Here is a 16,220-nt window from a genome sequence, read left to right as displayed (position 1 = left end):
CACAATACCAGTGATTTATTCACCAGTTTTTGAATAAATAAGAAGTTTGTTTTAATGTTCAAATTTTGCATATTTATTGATTTGAATACGTTCTTTCGAGAATAGTGAAAAATGCCGTTATACATCAGCAGCCCCAAACACGTCACGATAAATCGGTTAATTTGGTTCAATCGCCATTTATTTGGTCTCCAAATCCTGACCACTCAGCTGTTATTCGAACACAAGGAAAACAAACGGCTGTTAAAGGCAATTACAGACAGAGAGTTTTAGATTAAAATTGGAATGTAAAATAAACTTACAGTTGCTCTTGAACCCACTTTGTAAAAAGAAACTGAAAGTTTTCTAAGCTGATAAGTATGCAATTATAAATCAAAACACAAAAGTTAGAAAAAGAATAAAAGAAAACGAATGAAAAAAAACATTTCTAGCTCCAAAACAGGCACAAAGCCAAATTTTGAAAGAGATGATATTCAGTTGCTTTGTGATCCAAATCAAACAATTTGAACTAAATATCAAGCTAAGATAAGATGGCAGGAGAACGTCAAGAAGAAAGAGCTTTGTTTGCTTTCCTTGTAAATGCCCCCAAGCGGCCACTGTAATCTGATTTTTTGCCGCACTTCTGCAGTTTTACCGCACTGAAAGCGCAAAAGTGGGGTTTCCATTGCCATGCAACAGAAAAGTGTACTTTACAATTCAACAGACCAAAAAATACACTCACTCATAGGAATAGATATTCGCGTCTGAAGTGTGTAAGTACCTTTTCAAAACTTGTGATCCTTTCATGTGCACTAGTAGGTATAAAGACCGATTTCTCCACTTACCCAAACTACTATTAGTTTCCCTCAAACTTAGATTAAACTTGAGCCCTTGAAGGAGGTAATTGATTTTCTATTAGTAATGAGTGGACATGAATACAAAAAAATAATGTAAAAATAGAAGTAGCTGCCAGAAGTTCAGAAATAAATTAAATAAATTGAAATAATTCGAGGATCATTCAATTCCTGCAATGACAATTTAAAATTTGTTAAAATATGTAGGTACCTAAATAATTTTATTGTTGGTATATTCCGGACCTCCACATAAATTATCGCCGCTTTCCTCATATTCATGCGTATCCCAGCTATCTATAATGGAACAGTGCGGCTTTTGCTTTATTACAATGTATTTCAGATCTGTGGCATTTCACTGAATAATCACCACGAATGGTTCGAACGAATTTCGGTGCAGCGTTTCAGTTTATACGTTATTCGAACCTGCAATTTTAGTCCCTGTTTTATCCACAAATTCCTTAGAAAGCAATATCACTTCCCAACAAATTCTTCATTAACTTTTAATACATGAAAAATATTTTTGTACACAAAATTAACGAAAATAAGCAGCGGCTAAAACCCGTACGTTCATAACCGTAAAAAGTTAAAAATACAATATTAAATTTTCGTGCCACGGATAATCCCTTCAGAGAAACACAATTATGTCCGGAAAGTTTAGCCATTCAAATAATTTTAATAGCATATCTTATCCGTAATACTGATTATTTTGATCCCTTACGTAAAATATTGTGGATTTAATTTAAGCCGTTCTAATTATTTAATATCCACGCGTATAAAAATTTAAAAGGCATGTGGGATTTCCGTATAAAAACGAAAGTGCTATGAATCACGCTCGCGGTTTTGTAATTTATGTCCTCTGAAAGAGTTAAATTAATACATTTTATACACGTGCATACTGGAACTGTATAAACATGCAGAAGCATTTAAATTTTACGCATGGTTGACAGTGAGAAGTAAGCAGCGTATCGTCATTCACCCACCGGTGAATAAAATTTCTTCCGGAGAGTTTATTACATTTGCACCCCCTTTCTTTCAAATGTCAAGTGCTACTCTTCATATTTAGATTAACTCGAATTCTTTTCCGCCTCTGTGTATTCTCCTGTTCGATTGTAACATTGTGAGGACAATAATAACAGTTCTTTATTGTGATTTATAAGTGACAAGTTGATCAGGTAGTCACTAATCAATTCGATGTGGTGGAATCCCAACTGTTCTCTCTCCCGGATCGCATTTCTCTTAACTCTCATGTTTTTAATTCAATATTCTTCTTTGTTTCCGTTCGTTACATTCAATAATCCCGCTGGCTAATGAGATTTTTCAACCCAGTTCGTGAGCGTTATTCAAAATGTAGAGGTCCGATCCTGTGCTCACAGCTTCCAATCTATTTGACACCGTGTTTATTCGATTGATTGATTGTTTTACATTATTGTGCACTTTGTTTTTAGTTTGAAGCGACAAATACTGATACTATTGATAGAGTTTAGTTGGTCGTTCCGGCCATTTGCAGCCATTTACAGCGATAGCGCCAACAAAAAAATTACACGTAATTGCGGGATGGAACCACCCCATTTAATTCAGCTAAAACTTTTTCGGCGTGAGAAAAAATTAACGAAGTTTTTAGGATGAGTTTATAATTAATGCGAATTAGCCGACTGAACCGCCCTTCGCAAATTTAGGTTTATTGTAAATTATGAATTGTAAAGATGCTAGATGAAAGTACCCTTCTTTTATGATAGTGATGATTATGATTAATTATTGTCTTTAAAAGGGTGCGTAACAATGAGGTGAATTTAAATCGATATATGAGCGTTTTATCTACACATCCTGTAAAGAAAGTGTAATGGAAACATGAAATATTGCTTTGGTGTTCGCAAAAATAAAGGAGAGAAATGCTGCTTGATTAGAAACGCTGAGTAAGTAATGAGAACGAAAACGAATTTATTTAGTAAATTAAATAAGTGAAAATGCTGAAACTGCAATATTTGTAATTGCTTGTATTGTATTAACGCTGCGAATTTCTCCAGGAATGTCAAATCGATATGTGAACTTTCTTTGGACTACCAACGCATAAAATCAATAAAGCAATATCTTTTTAGACGCACAATGTGGATAGTGAGGCATGACAAGAATGTGATTATAATTTAAACAAAATCTTGAATGAAATTGACTTTTTTCTCTCTGCCTTCGGCCGGTTCTCAACACCCCGGAGGAGGTAACTACAGGCCAATAAACGTCAACTAAGAGGGGCAGGCTCGTCGCAAAATGAAAACGAGAAAAAAATCGATTTTATCACAGATTCCCTGACTGCGAATAAGAAAGTTTTTGGCATTGTTTGCTTCCAACTGCGGAGTTTATTTTCAGCAGTCATCAATCTCTCAGATTCCGGTATTTTTAATTGACCCACCAAAAAGTGTCCCTGGAGAACTATCGAGATTGATTTGACAATTCTTTTCTCTAAAATCGGTAAAATCCGCGTAAATCACACTCTGCTAAATGTGCGAAAAGTTATTTATCGTACCTCCGAGGCGTTCTGTTTTACATGCCAAAGCTATGAAGATGTAAACTGTTTGGAAGTTCGGCGAGACTGTTTTTTTGTGCAAACAGTAAAGTTGCACAACTCCGCCATTCTCCGCATGCCATTAGCGGAACAAAGTCTGAAACCTACAATTTGCTTCTGCTAAAAAATTAAGAGCTCAGTATGGAATTTTATTCAACTTTCCTTTTCATCCTCACTGAAAATGCTCTGTGAAGCATCAAAAATCCTCTCGTTTTTTCACCGGACATGAGAGAAAGAAAGTGGCCGGTCACCGTCAAAGTAAATGGTTGATGGCCGCCCGGGAGTTATTGCAATTTACCGACCGAAGAAAAGTGCTAAAGTGAAACACGGCAATTCCCAACGTGCTCTTTTATTGAATTGGAAAACGGGAATCTCCATTAGGCTGAAGTTCTTCATTAAAATGCACTTAAATCATGTTCGAGCCTACACTGTGAATTAGATTTCTCGACAGAACGCAAGTCAAACAAAGCTTAGCGAGTTTAAGCCGTTTATCGATCAAACTGCGGAACACACGTGTTAAACCTGTAATATGCAACGATATTTTTATCAGTTGCCTCGTCGCTGTAATGTGCATGAAGTGTAGGATCAACTTTTGTTCTATCTACTATTGAACCGATAAATCTTTTGAGAGGGGATTTTATAGCTACCCCGCTTTATTGGCTTTTATTGACCGCAATGTCGTATGTGCTGCTTGAATTGAAATAGCGCATTAAATTACCTACATTCATTCCACTCTTGTACACTTATTTCTTCCGATTAAATTGAACAATGAGACCAGCAGGAAAAACGCCAGCGGAATATGAACGAAATGGGGCAGAAGCAAGCGTGCCTAGTAATTGTAAGTTACACGATGCACCAAAGCGTTTACGATACAAGATAACTAAATAGGTAATTAAATCCATTGGTTTATTATGCCCACATGCTTGTCAATAACAGTATTTTCGATGTACCGCAACGACACTATCAAAATAACGAGACGTTTTATTAGTTTTGGCTTGCGTTGAAGTTAGTCGCCTCTTTTGTGAAACAACTTCATTGCTATGGGAGTTCATAGATAAAACTTCAGAAACCAGAAAATTTACGAGAATCGAAACACCAAAAATATTTTTGTTGAGCACACAAGTATTTAAACTTAAAACGAAAGGTGTGAGAAAAATTAATAAATGTTTTCTTTCAACAGTGTCGCCGGCGCATTTTCACTTGGATTTATTACTCGTCGTTTAATTTTAATGACCTCATGAAAAAGTCTGATTTTATCAAATTCAATTTCGGAACTTAGGTACAACCACAAACTAAAGCCATCGCGCACACTGTGAAACTTCCTACTTTGCAAGATGCAAGTTCTTTCTAGCGACGCAAAATACTCAAGAAGCTTCCTCTTTTCAAATGCATGAGAAAATTATAAAAAGTTATCCACAATGAACCTTTAAAGAGAACGGTAGGAATAGTTTTATGGCCCAGTTTGTTGTAAAATCGTGAGAATAATTCATTTAAAAGTGTAACGAGATGTAATTAGTAATTTCGATATTCTATGCCGGCGTATTTTGAGTGAAAACAAAATGAGCAATTAACTTCACGCTTTATGAGGAAAGTTTCCTTTCAAGTTAAATTTTTAATACTTTACTGAAACAGAAAATGCAGCCGTGTTTACCTTGTAATATGAACCCACAGGATCGAGAAGTGTAACAATTTTCGCCAAATTTAATAATGCAGAAACTTCAACAAAGTTTCCGGGATGGCTTTTATGTATTTGATCGATCGGTAAAATGGTTGAAATATAGAAAAAAGTCAAAGGAAACAATTATGGAGGAGAAAAAGTAAAAACAAGAGATTATAAACTGCGCGCACTTAACCAAGCACCGCAAGAAGAATTGATGGGGAATTATATTTCCACGTCTCGAATTTTTCATTCGATGCACCCTTGTAATCTCGGATCATGACTCAAGTCTCACCTTCACCTGTCACTAATCTGCAAGACAACAGAGTCAATGGACTGTTTGCAGTAATGGGCGTTTAAAACAATGGTAATGTTCAAACGGCCGGAAGATTACCGCTAGATAATGAACAACATGCGTTAAACAGACGAAAAAAGACAGAAACACTCTACAGTTAACACGACGCCATTTCAACACGTCTCGTTTCAACAGAATTCATAATGTTGCATAAACGTCGATGTGCTTTAATAAACACAAACGTGCCACGCGTTCTTGAAAGCTCAATTGCCTTTCTTCTATGAAGAGTAAACAGAAGTAGCTCGCTCAGATCACTTTTCCCATTGCTTAATCATTGAAAGAAAAGCGATAGTGTGATGGTCTTCCCATTGATTCTTTCGCAGGATATTGCGTGTCTTCATTATAAATGTTACAATTCAAGTAATTATTGTAATAACGTTATTACGCCAGTGGCGAATTTTTATGAAGTCACTTCATTTCCTTCTGCTCTGACAGAGGTCCGGTTTAATCAGGTCGGTGCTCATTTTGCTCTGGTGACTCTATGAAATTATGTTCAAAGCTGTGTCACCAAGTGTTAAGTTATTAAGTAAGTAAACTTTGAAAATTACGACAAACACGAGCCAGTAGAAATCGGAAGGGTTAATAATGCAGGAAAATGAAATATGGACGTGAAGATTAGAGAAGAAAGTTCAAGAATTCATTTTTCTAGCCAACTTCTTTGGATAATTTATAGGAAGGCGGTTTACAAACGTTCTATCTAAACATTGCAAAGTGTTCCATGGACTACTAGCAAAGTTATATTTACTATAACGCAATGTTTAGCAGTTGTGGAATTTATTACCTTGAGATTTTTAGATAAAACTTCTCGAGGATACGATTTATTTGACAATCTAATTCTAACCTATCATCATTCCGCGTTGTGAAGGTTCTTCCGTATCTTTTTCGCATCACAGTTGAAAGAATTCGATATAATACGATTGTTCCACTCACCTCTCACCCTATGCATACTCCGATGAAGAGATTCTTTCATACAAAGTTAAACTGCTTTTATTGGTGATTAACAAAGGAGTTCGTGCAGTCTTGGAAAAACTCAACAAGGGTCGGCCTCATCAACTTTGCGACTGTCCGACTGTTCACGAAGAGTTTTCTAAAAACCGCTGCGAGTGCTTTTTTGGAGACAAAAGGTTCTGTGTGAAAGGTGTAGGTAGAGGGTATTATGTATTTGTTAGAAAATTTGTTATTTTAAGCCTTTAAAGTCTGGAGGAAGGACTAATCTTAAGATCGGATGCAAAATTTTTACAACATATAACGCACACTGGCGTATCTGTACATCTTAATTACATATTCCTAATTAATGAGTGTGTGTACTGCAAACTGAACATCCTGTTGCAGCAAAAAGTGGTGTAATTTATGTTTCATTTTGCAGTAAAAAACTAAGGAGCTTAGAAACCGGCGACAAGATTACAGTAGAGAGATACGCACTTTCCCTTTCGTCCCACACCATATAAAGCACAATAATGCTCTTCTCCTGGCATCAAGAATTCACCATATCTACACTTTTTTTATCAGGATCAAACATCGACTAAAAATAAACTCTAATTTCTGCCTTAAATGTTGAAGGTCCCGAAGGAAATGAGGTTTTTCTCGAAAATGTCTACTTCCGCTTCGTTTGTTTGACCCAACCTGTCTTCAGGTCATCACAAAAGGTTACGAAAGGGCACATTTCTTTACGACGTCCTTTAGCAAATATTGAACGAAGTTTTGTAAATAAAAATGAAAACGAGAATGTCAATGATCCTATCACAGTCATAACCAAGATAAACAAAGTTAACAATGGAGGTAGGAATGCAGATAATTATTACCAGTAGTTATCGTTTACGTCTTCGTTAAGACGTGAGAAATCTAAGTGCCGAGATGTCATGTTCTCTTCATATGAATGTTAATAAAATAAATGCGAAAAACCGGCTTGTGGAATTCTGTTTCCCAGGTTCATGAATGTAATTTTTGGATGGAAATAATTGGGTGAACACAAAAAGGCAACAAAGAATCTATTAATACAAGAAATCCCATCTTGGCAGCAACCAACGCCTTGACAAGTGAGTGATGCTGTTATTCTAATTGGATTTCCACCGAATTAAAAATAGCCAATGTTCTAATTTGCTTGGCAATTTTACATCAAATCATCTCCAAAGCAGTTACGCTACTTAACCCGCAATGATCCGTAAGTAAACGAAAAACCATTACTTAAAAAATGTCTCCATGGGACCATAACCGTCGAAGAAACGGTATAATTAAATCCCGTTTTCTCAAAACAAGAGCGTTTTATTCAAGTGAGCAGCCTGCGGCTTCTTGCTATGGTGGTTGCCTTTTTTTCATGGAAGCGCTTGTCTGGGTCTCAGAGAAACACCCACGTCTCTTCGTGACTCGCCTACAAAAGGAAGACCGAAGGGACAGCAAAACGTATCACGACGCGACCATATGGTACGTGTAATTATATCGATTACCATCAAAGCGTCTCCAATTAAACGCTCCGAGATGGAATTGGAAACTGCAGCGTCCTTGCATGAAATCAAGGACGCTGGAGTTGGAACGAGCTAAGAAAACTAATATTTGACAATGTTGAATACAATATCGGTTTTATAAATATTGACTTTTGGGTATCATGGCCACTAATTCTCTTGTTAGCAGAGGCTTGTTTGGACTTTTAAAGAGATGTTGGCTCGGGCTGAGAAAATCTTACATTCTTTCCAATTTTGCGGTAAAATAAAACTGGGCGCCCAAAACTGATTTTACACAAACATAATAATTATAGTCTCCAAGCTGCCACTTTGCCCAACGGACAAAACTACCAATATTACAGATCGGAATGGAAAATATCGAAAATTTTTAGGTCATTTAAGAAATCAAAAATAGTACTCTCACCAAATTTCATTGTCCTATCATAAAAACTACTAAAATAACAAACCTCAACAGAAAAAGTTGAAAATTTTAGCTCTCCTTAAAAATGAAAATTTCTAAAATCAATCCCGGTGGCTTTAAATATTTGTTATTTGGGACAGATAGTCAACAGGTCAAAAATTATAATCTCTCTAAATTTTATTACTATAACATCAAAACTACCAAAATGACAGATCCAAATAGAAAATATTGAAAATTTTAGGCTCGTCTTCAAAATAAAAATTTCTAAAATTATTTCCTGTTGATCAGAAAATCTAGAATTTGGGACAGACAATAAACAAGTAAAAAATAATAATCACCCCAAATTTTATTGACCTAGAAACAAAACTACGCAAAAAACAATCTGCAATAAAAAAAGTTGAAAATTTTTAGTTCGCCTTGAAAGTAAAAATTTGGCTCGGTCTGGAAAATCCTACATTCTTCCCAATTTCGCGGTAAAATAAAACTGGTCCCTCAAAACTGATTTTACACAAACATAATTATAATCTCCAAGCTGCCACTTATAGAACTCTTAATGAAGTTTTTCTCACCAATCTGGTCTGGCATTTAAACAAGACATTTACATGAAAACATCGTAATGACCTTTAATGAGCACTTCGCCGGTGGGAGGAGCACTTGGTCTTGTTAGTTTTTATAACCCAACACCGCCATCACGATTATTTTTAATGACTGTCAACTTGTTCAGCAGAGATTTCATCTAATATTTACATTCTTCAGCTCGTGAAAAGTTGCAAAGTCCACAAAATACGAGACAAGTTATGTAAAATTACTGGTATTTCGATTTCAATTAAACCGGTTGAGCTATTGGTGTAAACATGATGTTTAACCCGCGACAGCAAAAATGTGTCAAATTGTAGATAACCCAGTGTCAGCACAAACAAATCATAAAATTTTGATAAAAACCCCAGCCATTAAACCGGCTCGTACAAATAGCTAGAAACAATTTTGGGGACCGGGTCAAGAGTCGTTTCCTTATTGGAGGGCCACCCTAAAACCAAACAAACATGCAAATATATCGGCGTGAACGTCAAATAAATTCCCCTTAAGAGCTTGTCCGGGTTTGGCCCCTAACTTTTAAGCAAACTAAAAGAATAATCGAAAAGGAAAAGCGACAATTCTATTCAAACAAGAAAAAAGATATCTATTCCGAGACAAAGTCAACATCTGCTTCCTTTTCGTTTCTATGAATTAGCATTTTAATTGTGGTGTTAAGTGTTCTTATAATTTTACCCTCGATTCAACAGGTTTGATTCCTCCGAGTATCGATTTAATCCGAAACATGGTTTCGCCAAAAAGCCCAGCTTATACGCACCGGAGGTGACTTTACAAGTGCCCTTTTATCGCCAAGGCCGTAAGTAATCCGTCCTTTAATCGCGTGAAGTGAGCACAAAGGACTAAACATTATCATTACGCAATTATTGATCAAGAAAGTGGACATAAAGCAAACACGAAAGGCGCTAACGAGATTAAAAGAGAATGTGGTTACTTTGAGAGGTGGATACTGAGAGTGACATTTGGGGATTATAGTCATATAACACTACCTAATTTGGACGTGGTGTAAATTGGAGTTGGAGGGAAAATAATAAAAGACATCAGAAAACTTTGTGGAAGTGAGAATGTACCACACAGATCGTGTCAGTAACAGGTTGAAGTCAGAATAACAAATTGCCTTACAATTATAATGAGAGGTTGCATTTCCAAACTCAGCTTGGACCATCATTATATTCGCATTACGCATTATCCGAAAATTGTAGCACGTTTTCTAACAGCGAGATGTATAATTTGCTTAACAAAAGTTTCGGTAATAAGAATAATACAGAAACTTTACAATGGAACAGTAAAAATCTTATTATGCATATGAAAGTTGGGGAAAATTGAAGACCTATATTTGCAGCTATTGCGGTCGGCAAATAATACATTCTCTTTGCATGACAACGATTCAAAAAAATCAAGATCAGTTTTTTAAAACAGGAAAACCATTGATATGTGTGAGAACTGGTTATCCTTGAATGAAATTCGCGATGATTACTACAGTTGAATTGCTTTAACTGAACCAAATTATTAGCAGAAAAAAAAACAATAATTTCGCCAAGTTCCAAAGTTGCTTAATATTTTGTATGCATTAATTAATTGAGGCAAAACTCATTATAATCTTCACTACAATTTTCATTGCCCTATCATCAAAACTACCAAAATTACAGGTGCAAATGTAAAATATTAAAAATTTGTGGCTCGTCTATCGAAATCTATCTATCGAAAATTTCTAAAATCCGTCCCTGTTGCTCAAAAAATTTGGGATTTGGAACAGGCACCAAAAAAGGCAATGATAGCAATCTCTCCAAATTTCATTGTCCCAGCATCAAAACTACCAAAATAACAGACTTGAAAAAAAGTTTTCGAAATTTTAAGCTTGCTTGAAAGTGAAAATTTCTAAAATTCGTCCCCCTGGCTCTAAACTTTTGTTATTTGAAACGGGCCGGCCGCAAGTCAAAAATAATATTCTCTCCAAATTTCATTGCCCTAGCATCAAAACTACTAAACTTACAGGTCCGAATGAAAAATATTGGAAATTTGTGGCTCGTCTTGACATCGAAAATTTCTAAAATCCCTTTCTTCAGCGCAAAAAATCTTTGAGACACACAATAAAAAAGTCAAAAATAGTAATCTCTCCAAATTTCATTGCTAAAGCATCAAAATAACAAACTTGAATAGAAAAACTTAGAAATTTTTAGCTCGCCTTGAAAATGAAAATTTTTAAAATCCATCCCCCTAGCTCTAAATTTTTGTTATTTCGGAGAGACAGTCAACAGATCCAAAATAGTAATTTATAAAAATTTCATTGCCGTAGAATTGAAATCACATAAATCACCAGTCCAAATAGAAAATATTGGAAATTTTTACCACTTTTTTAAAATTAAAATTTCTAAAATCCGTCCCTGTACCTCAAAAATTTTGGAATTTGGAACACACAATAAGCAAGTCAAAAATAGTAATCTCTTTAAATTTCATTGCTCTAGTATCAAAACTACCAAAATAAACAGACTTGAATAGAAAAAATTGGATATTTTTAGATCGCTGCTTGAACATGAAAACTTATAAAATCCATCCCTGTGGATACAAATTTTTGTTATTTCAGAGAGACAGTCAGCTGGTCAAAAATAATAAATTCTCCAAATTTTCGCCTGCCTTAGCGTAAAAATTACTAAAATTACAGGTCCGAATGGAAAACATTGGAATTTGTTGCTCGTCTTAATATTGAAATTGTTTAAAATCCATCCCTGTTGCTAAAAAATTTTTTTGGGACAGACAGTCAACAGTTCAAACATAGTATTCTCCCCAAATTTTATTGACCTAGCGTCAAAACCACTAAAATTACAGGTCCAATTAGAAAATATTGGAAATTTTAAACTCGTTCAAAAAATAAAAAAATTTAAAATCCGTTCTTGTTGCTCAAATTTAAATGTTTATTTCCGAAACAAAAGGTACAATAGTGAAATTGACAATGAAAACATGAAACAATATCAATCAACTTTTTTCTTCAGACTGAAACTTTCAGAAACTGTGAAAAAATCCGATCTGGTAACCGAAAGTCGTGACCATACTTTCATAACAGTTCAATTCGCAGTCATACAACCTTAAAAAATTCTTATCGATTCCTCTTTATCTTGTGGTGTACCGCAATGGTTAGTTCACACTTAACGTGATTTAATGTAACTTTGTTTTCTGTGGTGACGATGTTCATCTATTGTAAGAATTCATAAATAATCTTAACGGTGTTGATTCTAGTTTTTGCAAACTTGACGTTGTGGTTATTGTTGTGTCTACGTCTAACTTAGTTTCTTGATTGGAATTCTCAATATCGTCTCTAGAGGAGGCTCTCCATCTTGACTATCGATTAATGTACAAAATGCTAATTTTGATGATTAAAGTCTTGTTTCGGCTGGATTCATTGACTATGAAATTGTATAGCATCCATGCACTGAATTCTCTGTTTATGTTAATCAGCAGTTTGCTTTTGAGGCTTTGATTTATTATGCTTAATTTAATATTCCGACTCAAAATGGCCGTAAGCTTCCTCTTTTCCATATTCCTTACAGGAAAGGAACTTATGCATGTATTCAGTATCGTTCTCTGCTCATTCCAGAATCTTAATTGGTCAATATAAACGAGACTGACTCAATATTTCTTGTAAAATAAAATGAACTGTCTAGTCATTACGTAACCCCCAGAGATCGTTATGTTAGACATTCCGCCACGTTGTAAAACACTGCCAAAAATAACAAATAAGATAACCTTGGGTGAATATAAGGATAAAGTAACTTTGATGACAATATTTCGTATTTCAAGTTGAACTCAGGTCAATGGGTTAAACCGCTTTCTGCCAATAACCCACAAAATTGATGCTTTTATAAGAAACACATTTCTTTGTTAGCTATAACGTCAGGCTGACCCACATTGGTGAAGAAAGAACAAACCTATCATATACTCATCAAGAAACAACAAACATTAAACCGAAAATAGTGATATCTTCAGCATCCAAGCGGTAATTTAGTCAATATTGCACAATACGTTAATGACCACTTCCTTCATGTAAAGGTGTAGGTTATTACGAACAGATGTTCCAACAACGTACGACTCTTGATGGATTTGACACTAATGTAAACACATCGTATGTATCTCTGCTCTGATGACACTTTTTTGGCAGCGGCGCTTGTTTTTATAAATTAGAATGTTATCGTAGAACTCCTTCTTCGGAATAAGTATGCCTAGCTCCGGATCTCAAAAGAACTGTCTTATCGCTGGCATCAATTACGAAGAGCAGTGAAGGGGACAAGAGGAACTTAAGGATTTGTATCTAAAAGATCAATCAAGGTCGAAAGCACGAGTCTATTATGAGATGATGAGTCGTACTGTAACACAAATTGTTACTAATGTATGCTACGACTACGCGACATAGTCGGCCGATGACCTCCAACTAACGGAAGACATTACGAGACCATATGGATTAAAAAATAAGGGTGAGAGCCACCATTCACTCCAGCAGTGAGAATAATGAGCTGCACGTTAAAGACAGGAGAATTGTGTACCGAGTCAACATGAGATTTTTCTTCAAAGCTCGAAAAAATAGACGATTCATGAATTTTAAGAACACGGAGAATGAACAAGAACACAATAAAGGAAATGGCTGGTAAAATGGACAAGAAGACCGCAAATGATAAAGGTGCAAAAAGGGTTGCTTAAACTTCAAGGGTATATGGAAAAAGTTGTCACAATGGGCGGAAACAAACCAGGAAAAGGCATTGTGATAATTGATGTAACGAAAAACATGGTGCAAAAAGGGGAAACGAACAAATCTGGCCTAATTATGTTCGGTAATTACATGGAATTGGATTTTCGAGGTTCAAAGAAGCCGTTTTTATATACAGGGAGTTTAATTATGATATGCAAACATTAAGGATCCTAACAAGATGAGGGGTTGCTATTTAAAAGTACATCTCAAATTAGATTCTATGAAAAATTCGTATGTATTTGTATTTAGGAAAATCACAAACAAACAGAAAGTTAAACGGCAGATGCATGGGCATGTGTCAAAGTGATCCCCAGAGAATTGCGGATAAAACTGGAAAGAAAAACAACTAAATTAATTATTGTTTAAATTCGGCTAGAGTAACGGATCTAAACTTTAATAATGTATATAGGGAGTCGCTGGGGGTTTGCCTTTAAGCCTCCATAAAATTATTTATTAACTTTTCTAAAATGTCCCGAGTATAATACCCACTAGACAAATAGAAATTGTCCAAAAAATTAAACAAAAATAGAAACAATAAAATGATTTTTTTTAAATAAACTTAAATAAAGTCCAGTTCATATTAAAACTATTGCAAGTCCATAACAGGGAGTTTCGATTCAAATCTCGTCGCTCCAATGACAATGATAACGATGAGTGATTTATATTTAAATTAATTATATTATATTACATAGGAGTATTATTTTAATTATTCATATATTTAATTATTCTGTGATCTGCTCGGTAGACTCCTCTCTTAAATAAATAAAATTAAGAATCTGTCACGTTTTATAAAAGTTCTTTTTCAATCCTGCTTTTTTTTTGTTTTATTTTTGCAATTCTTTTTTTATTATTTTAAAAATTATTTTTCACATGACAATTGGGGAAAATAGAAGACTATATTTACCACTATTTCGGATGGCAAATAATAAATCCACTTTACCATTAAAAAAAATTTAAATCAATTCTTTAAAACAAGAAAACTATTCAAATGTTTGAAAACTGGTTATCCTTAAATGAACTTTATTAATAATAATTACTACAGCTGAGTTAGTTTAACTAAATTAAAATTTAATTCCAATATTTTACACCGAGACGTGTAGTTTTTGTAGTCTTTACATTATAAAAATAAAATTTGAAGGCTATTTATATCTCTTAAAACTAATAATTTTTCTCAATTTCATTGCCTTAACATCAAAAGTACGAAAGTAACACACTTGAATAGAAAAAGTTCGAATTTTTTAACTCGTCTTGAAAATAAAAATTTGTAAAATCTATCCTGTGGCTCTAAATTTTTGTCATTTAAGACACACAGTTAATAGGTCAAAGGTCGTAATCTTTCCAAATTTTATTGCCCTAGCATCAAAACTGCCAAAATTACAGGTCCAAATAAAAAATGTTGGAAATTTGTGGTTCGTCTTGGTAATTACAATTTCTAAAATATGTCCCCGATGCTAAAAAAATTTGGGATTTGAGACAGAAAATAGTAACATCGCCAAATTTAGCACATTTATTTATCCTGGAGAACCCAATGAGAATTTCGAAATTAGCACATCATCAAAAACTATTTCACAAACCTAAATTTAAGCTGGTCTTTACTGTGGCAAATTTTCCACAGTTAAATAATAAATTTCGTGGTCATTGCATCCCATGGGAACAAAAGGGGCGGCAAACTAATTATAACCTGAGGCAACAAAAGTTTAAATGTGCCCTTGCCATGAATCTGTCAAATAATAAAAAAACACGATTTTATTTTGACTCAATTTTGGATGTAGGTGGAATTATTTTAACAGGTGTATAATTAAATATTCTATTGATTATCGCCTATATTATCTTATCTAGCTCTCACAATCAGATTAATTTAATTAACACATTTCTCATATTATTTCACATAAACATTTAATAATAAGTTAGAAGTAGAGCTCATTACTCAAGATGCAGACTTATGCATGCATAATAAATATCTCACTTGGGCATTCCCCAGTGACAACAGATGCCAGAATAAATTAATATATAAATAACAACTTTTTCTGAGTACTTGTCTACCTACATTTTTATCGCAAACATCACAATTATTTTTAAAACACACCATGCACCCACTGGAAGTCATTTTTTTCCTTTTTAAACGACCAAGTCAACAGTCGAAAAACAAATTTCCCAACACTTATTTTACGAAATGCATGCACAACTGTTTATTCGCCCTAAAATCCACAATAGTCCAATTAGAGAGTGTTTGCAAATTTTATGAAAGGTATGCTATTATAAAAATAAACTGCTTTCTTTAGCATAACACCGTAAGCAAATTCCGTTACAAAGCAATATGTAACGAGAGGTACAGTGGAACCCTTCAAAAATGAAGGTGAATAATTTGGTGGAGGCACGAACTGTTAAATTGAACACAATGTGATATCAACATTTGCATGCCAAAATCTAAAACTGAGTTTCGTGTTAATATGACATTGATGAACCTGTCTGCCTTGCAATTGGATGAAATCATATTGTGTTTTTTCTAATCATGCATTAAGTTATAAAAATGAATATAAATTGCCTCGATTTATTTCCTGTCGATGACGCCGTCGTATTTCAATAAAGTTAAGTCATGCACATCGAGTGAGATCACCAAAAATATTTAGAAC

General features: G+C 34.5%; 1 protein-coding gene across 3 annotated transcripts in view; it reads right to left on the bottom strand.

Annotated features, from left to right (window-relative positions):
• LOC148174772 (uncharacterized) overlaps window positions 1-16,220 on the bottom strand; it is a 137,380-nt gene that overhangs the window by 120,708 nt on the left and 452 nt on the right. The window lies entirely within an intron of this gene.

This window comes from Gnatocerus cornutus, chromosome 5 (genome assembly GCF_029298725.1).
Source record: "Gnatocerus cornutus isolate USDA-ARS CGAHR chromosome 5, icGnaCorn1.1, whole genome shotgun sequence".
Lineage (NCBI taxonomy): Eukaryota > Metazoa > Arthropoda > Insecta > Coleoptera > Tenebrionidae > Gnatocerus > Gnatocerus cornutus.
Note: the sequence above shows the minus strand (reverse complement) of the source record. Positions and strands in the feature narration are given on the sequence as shown.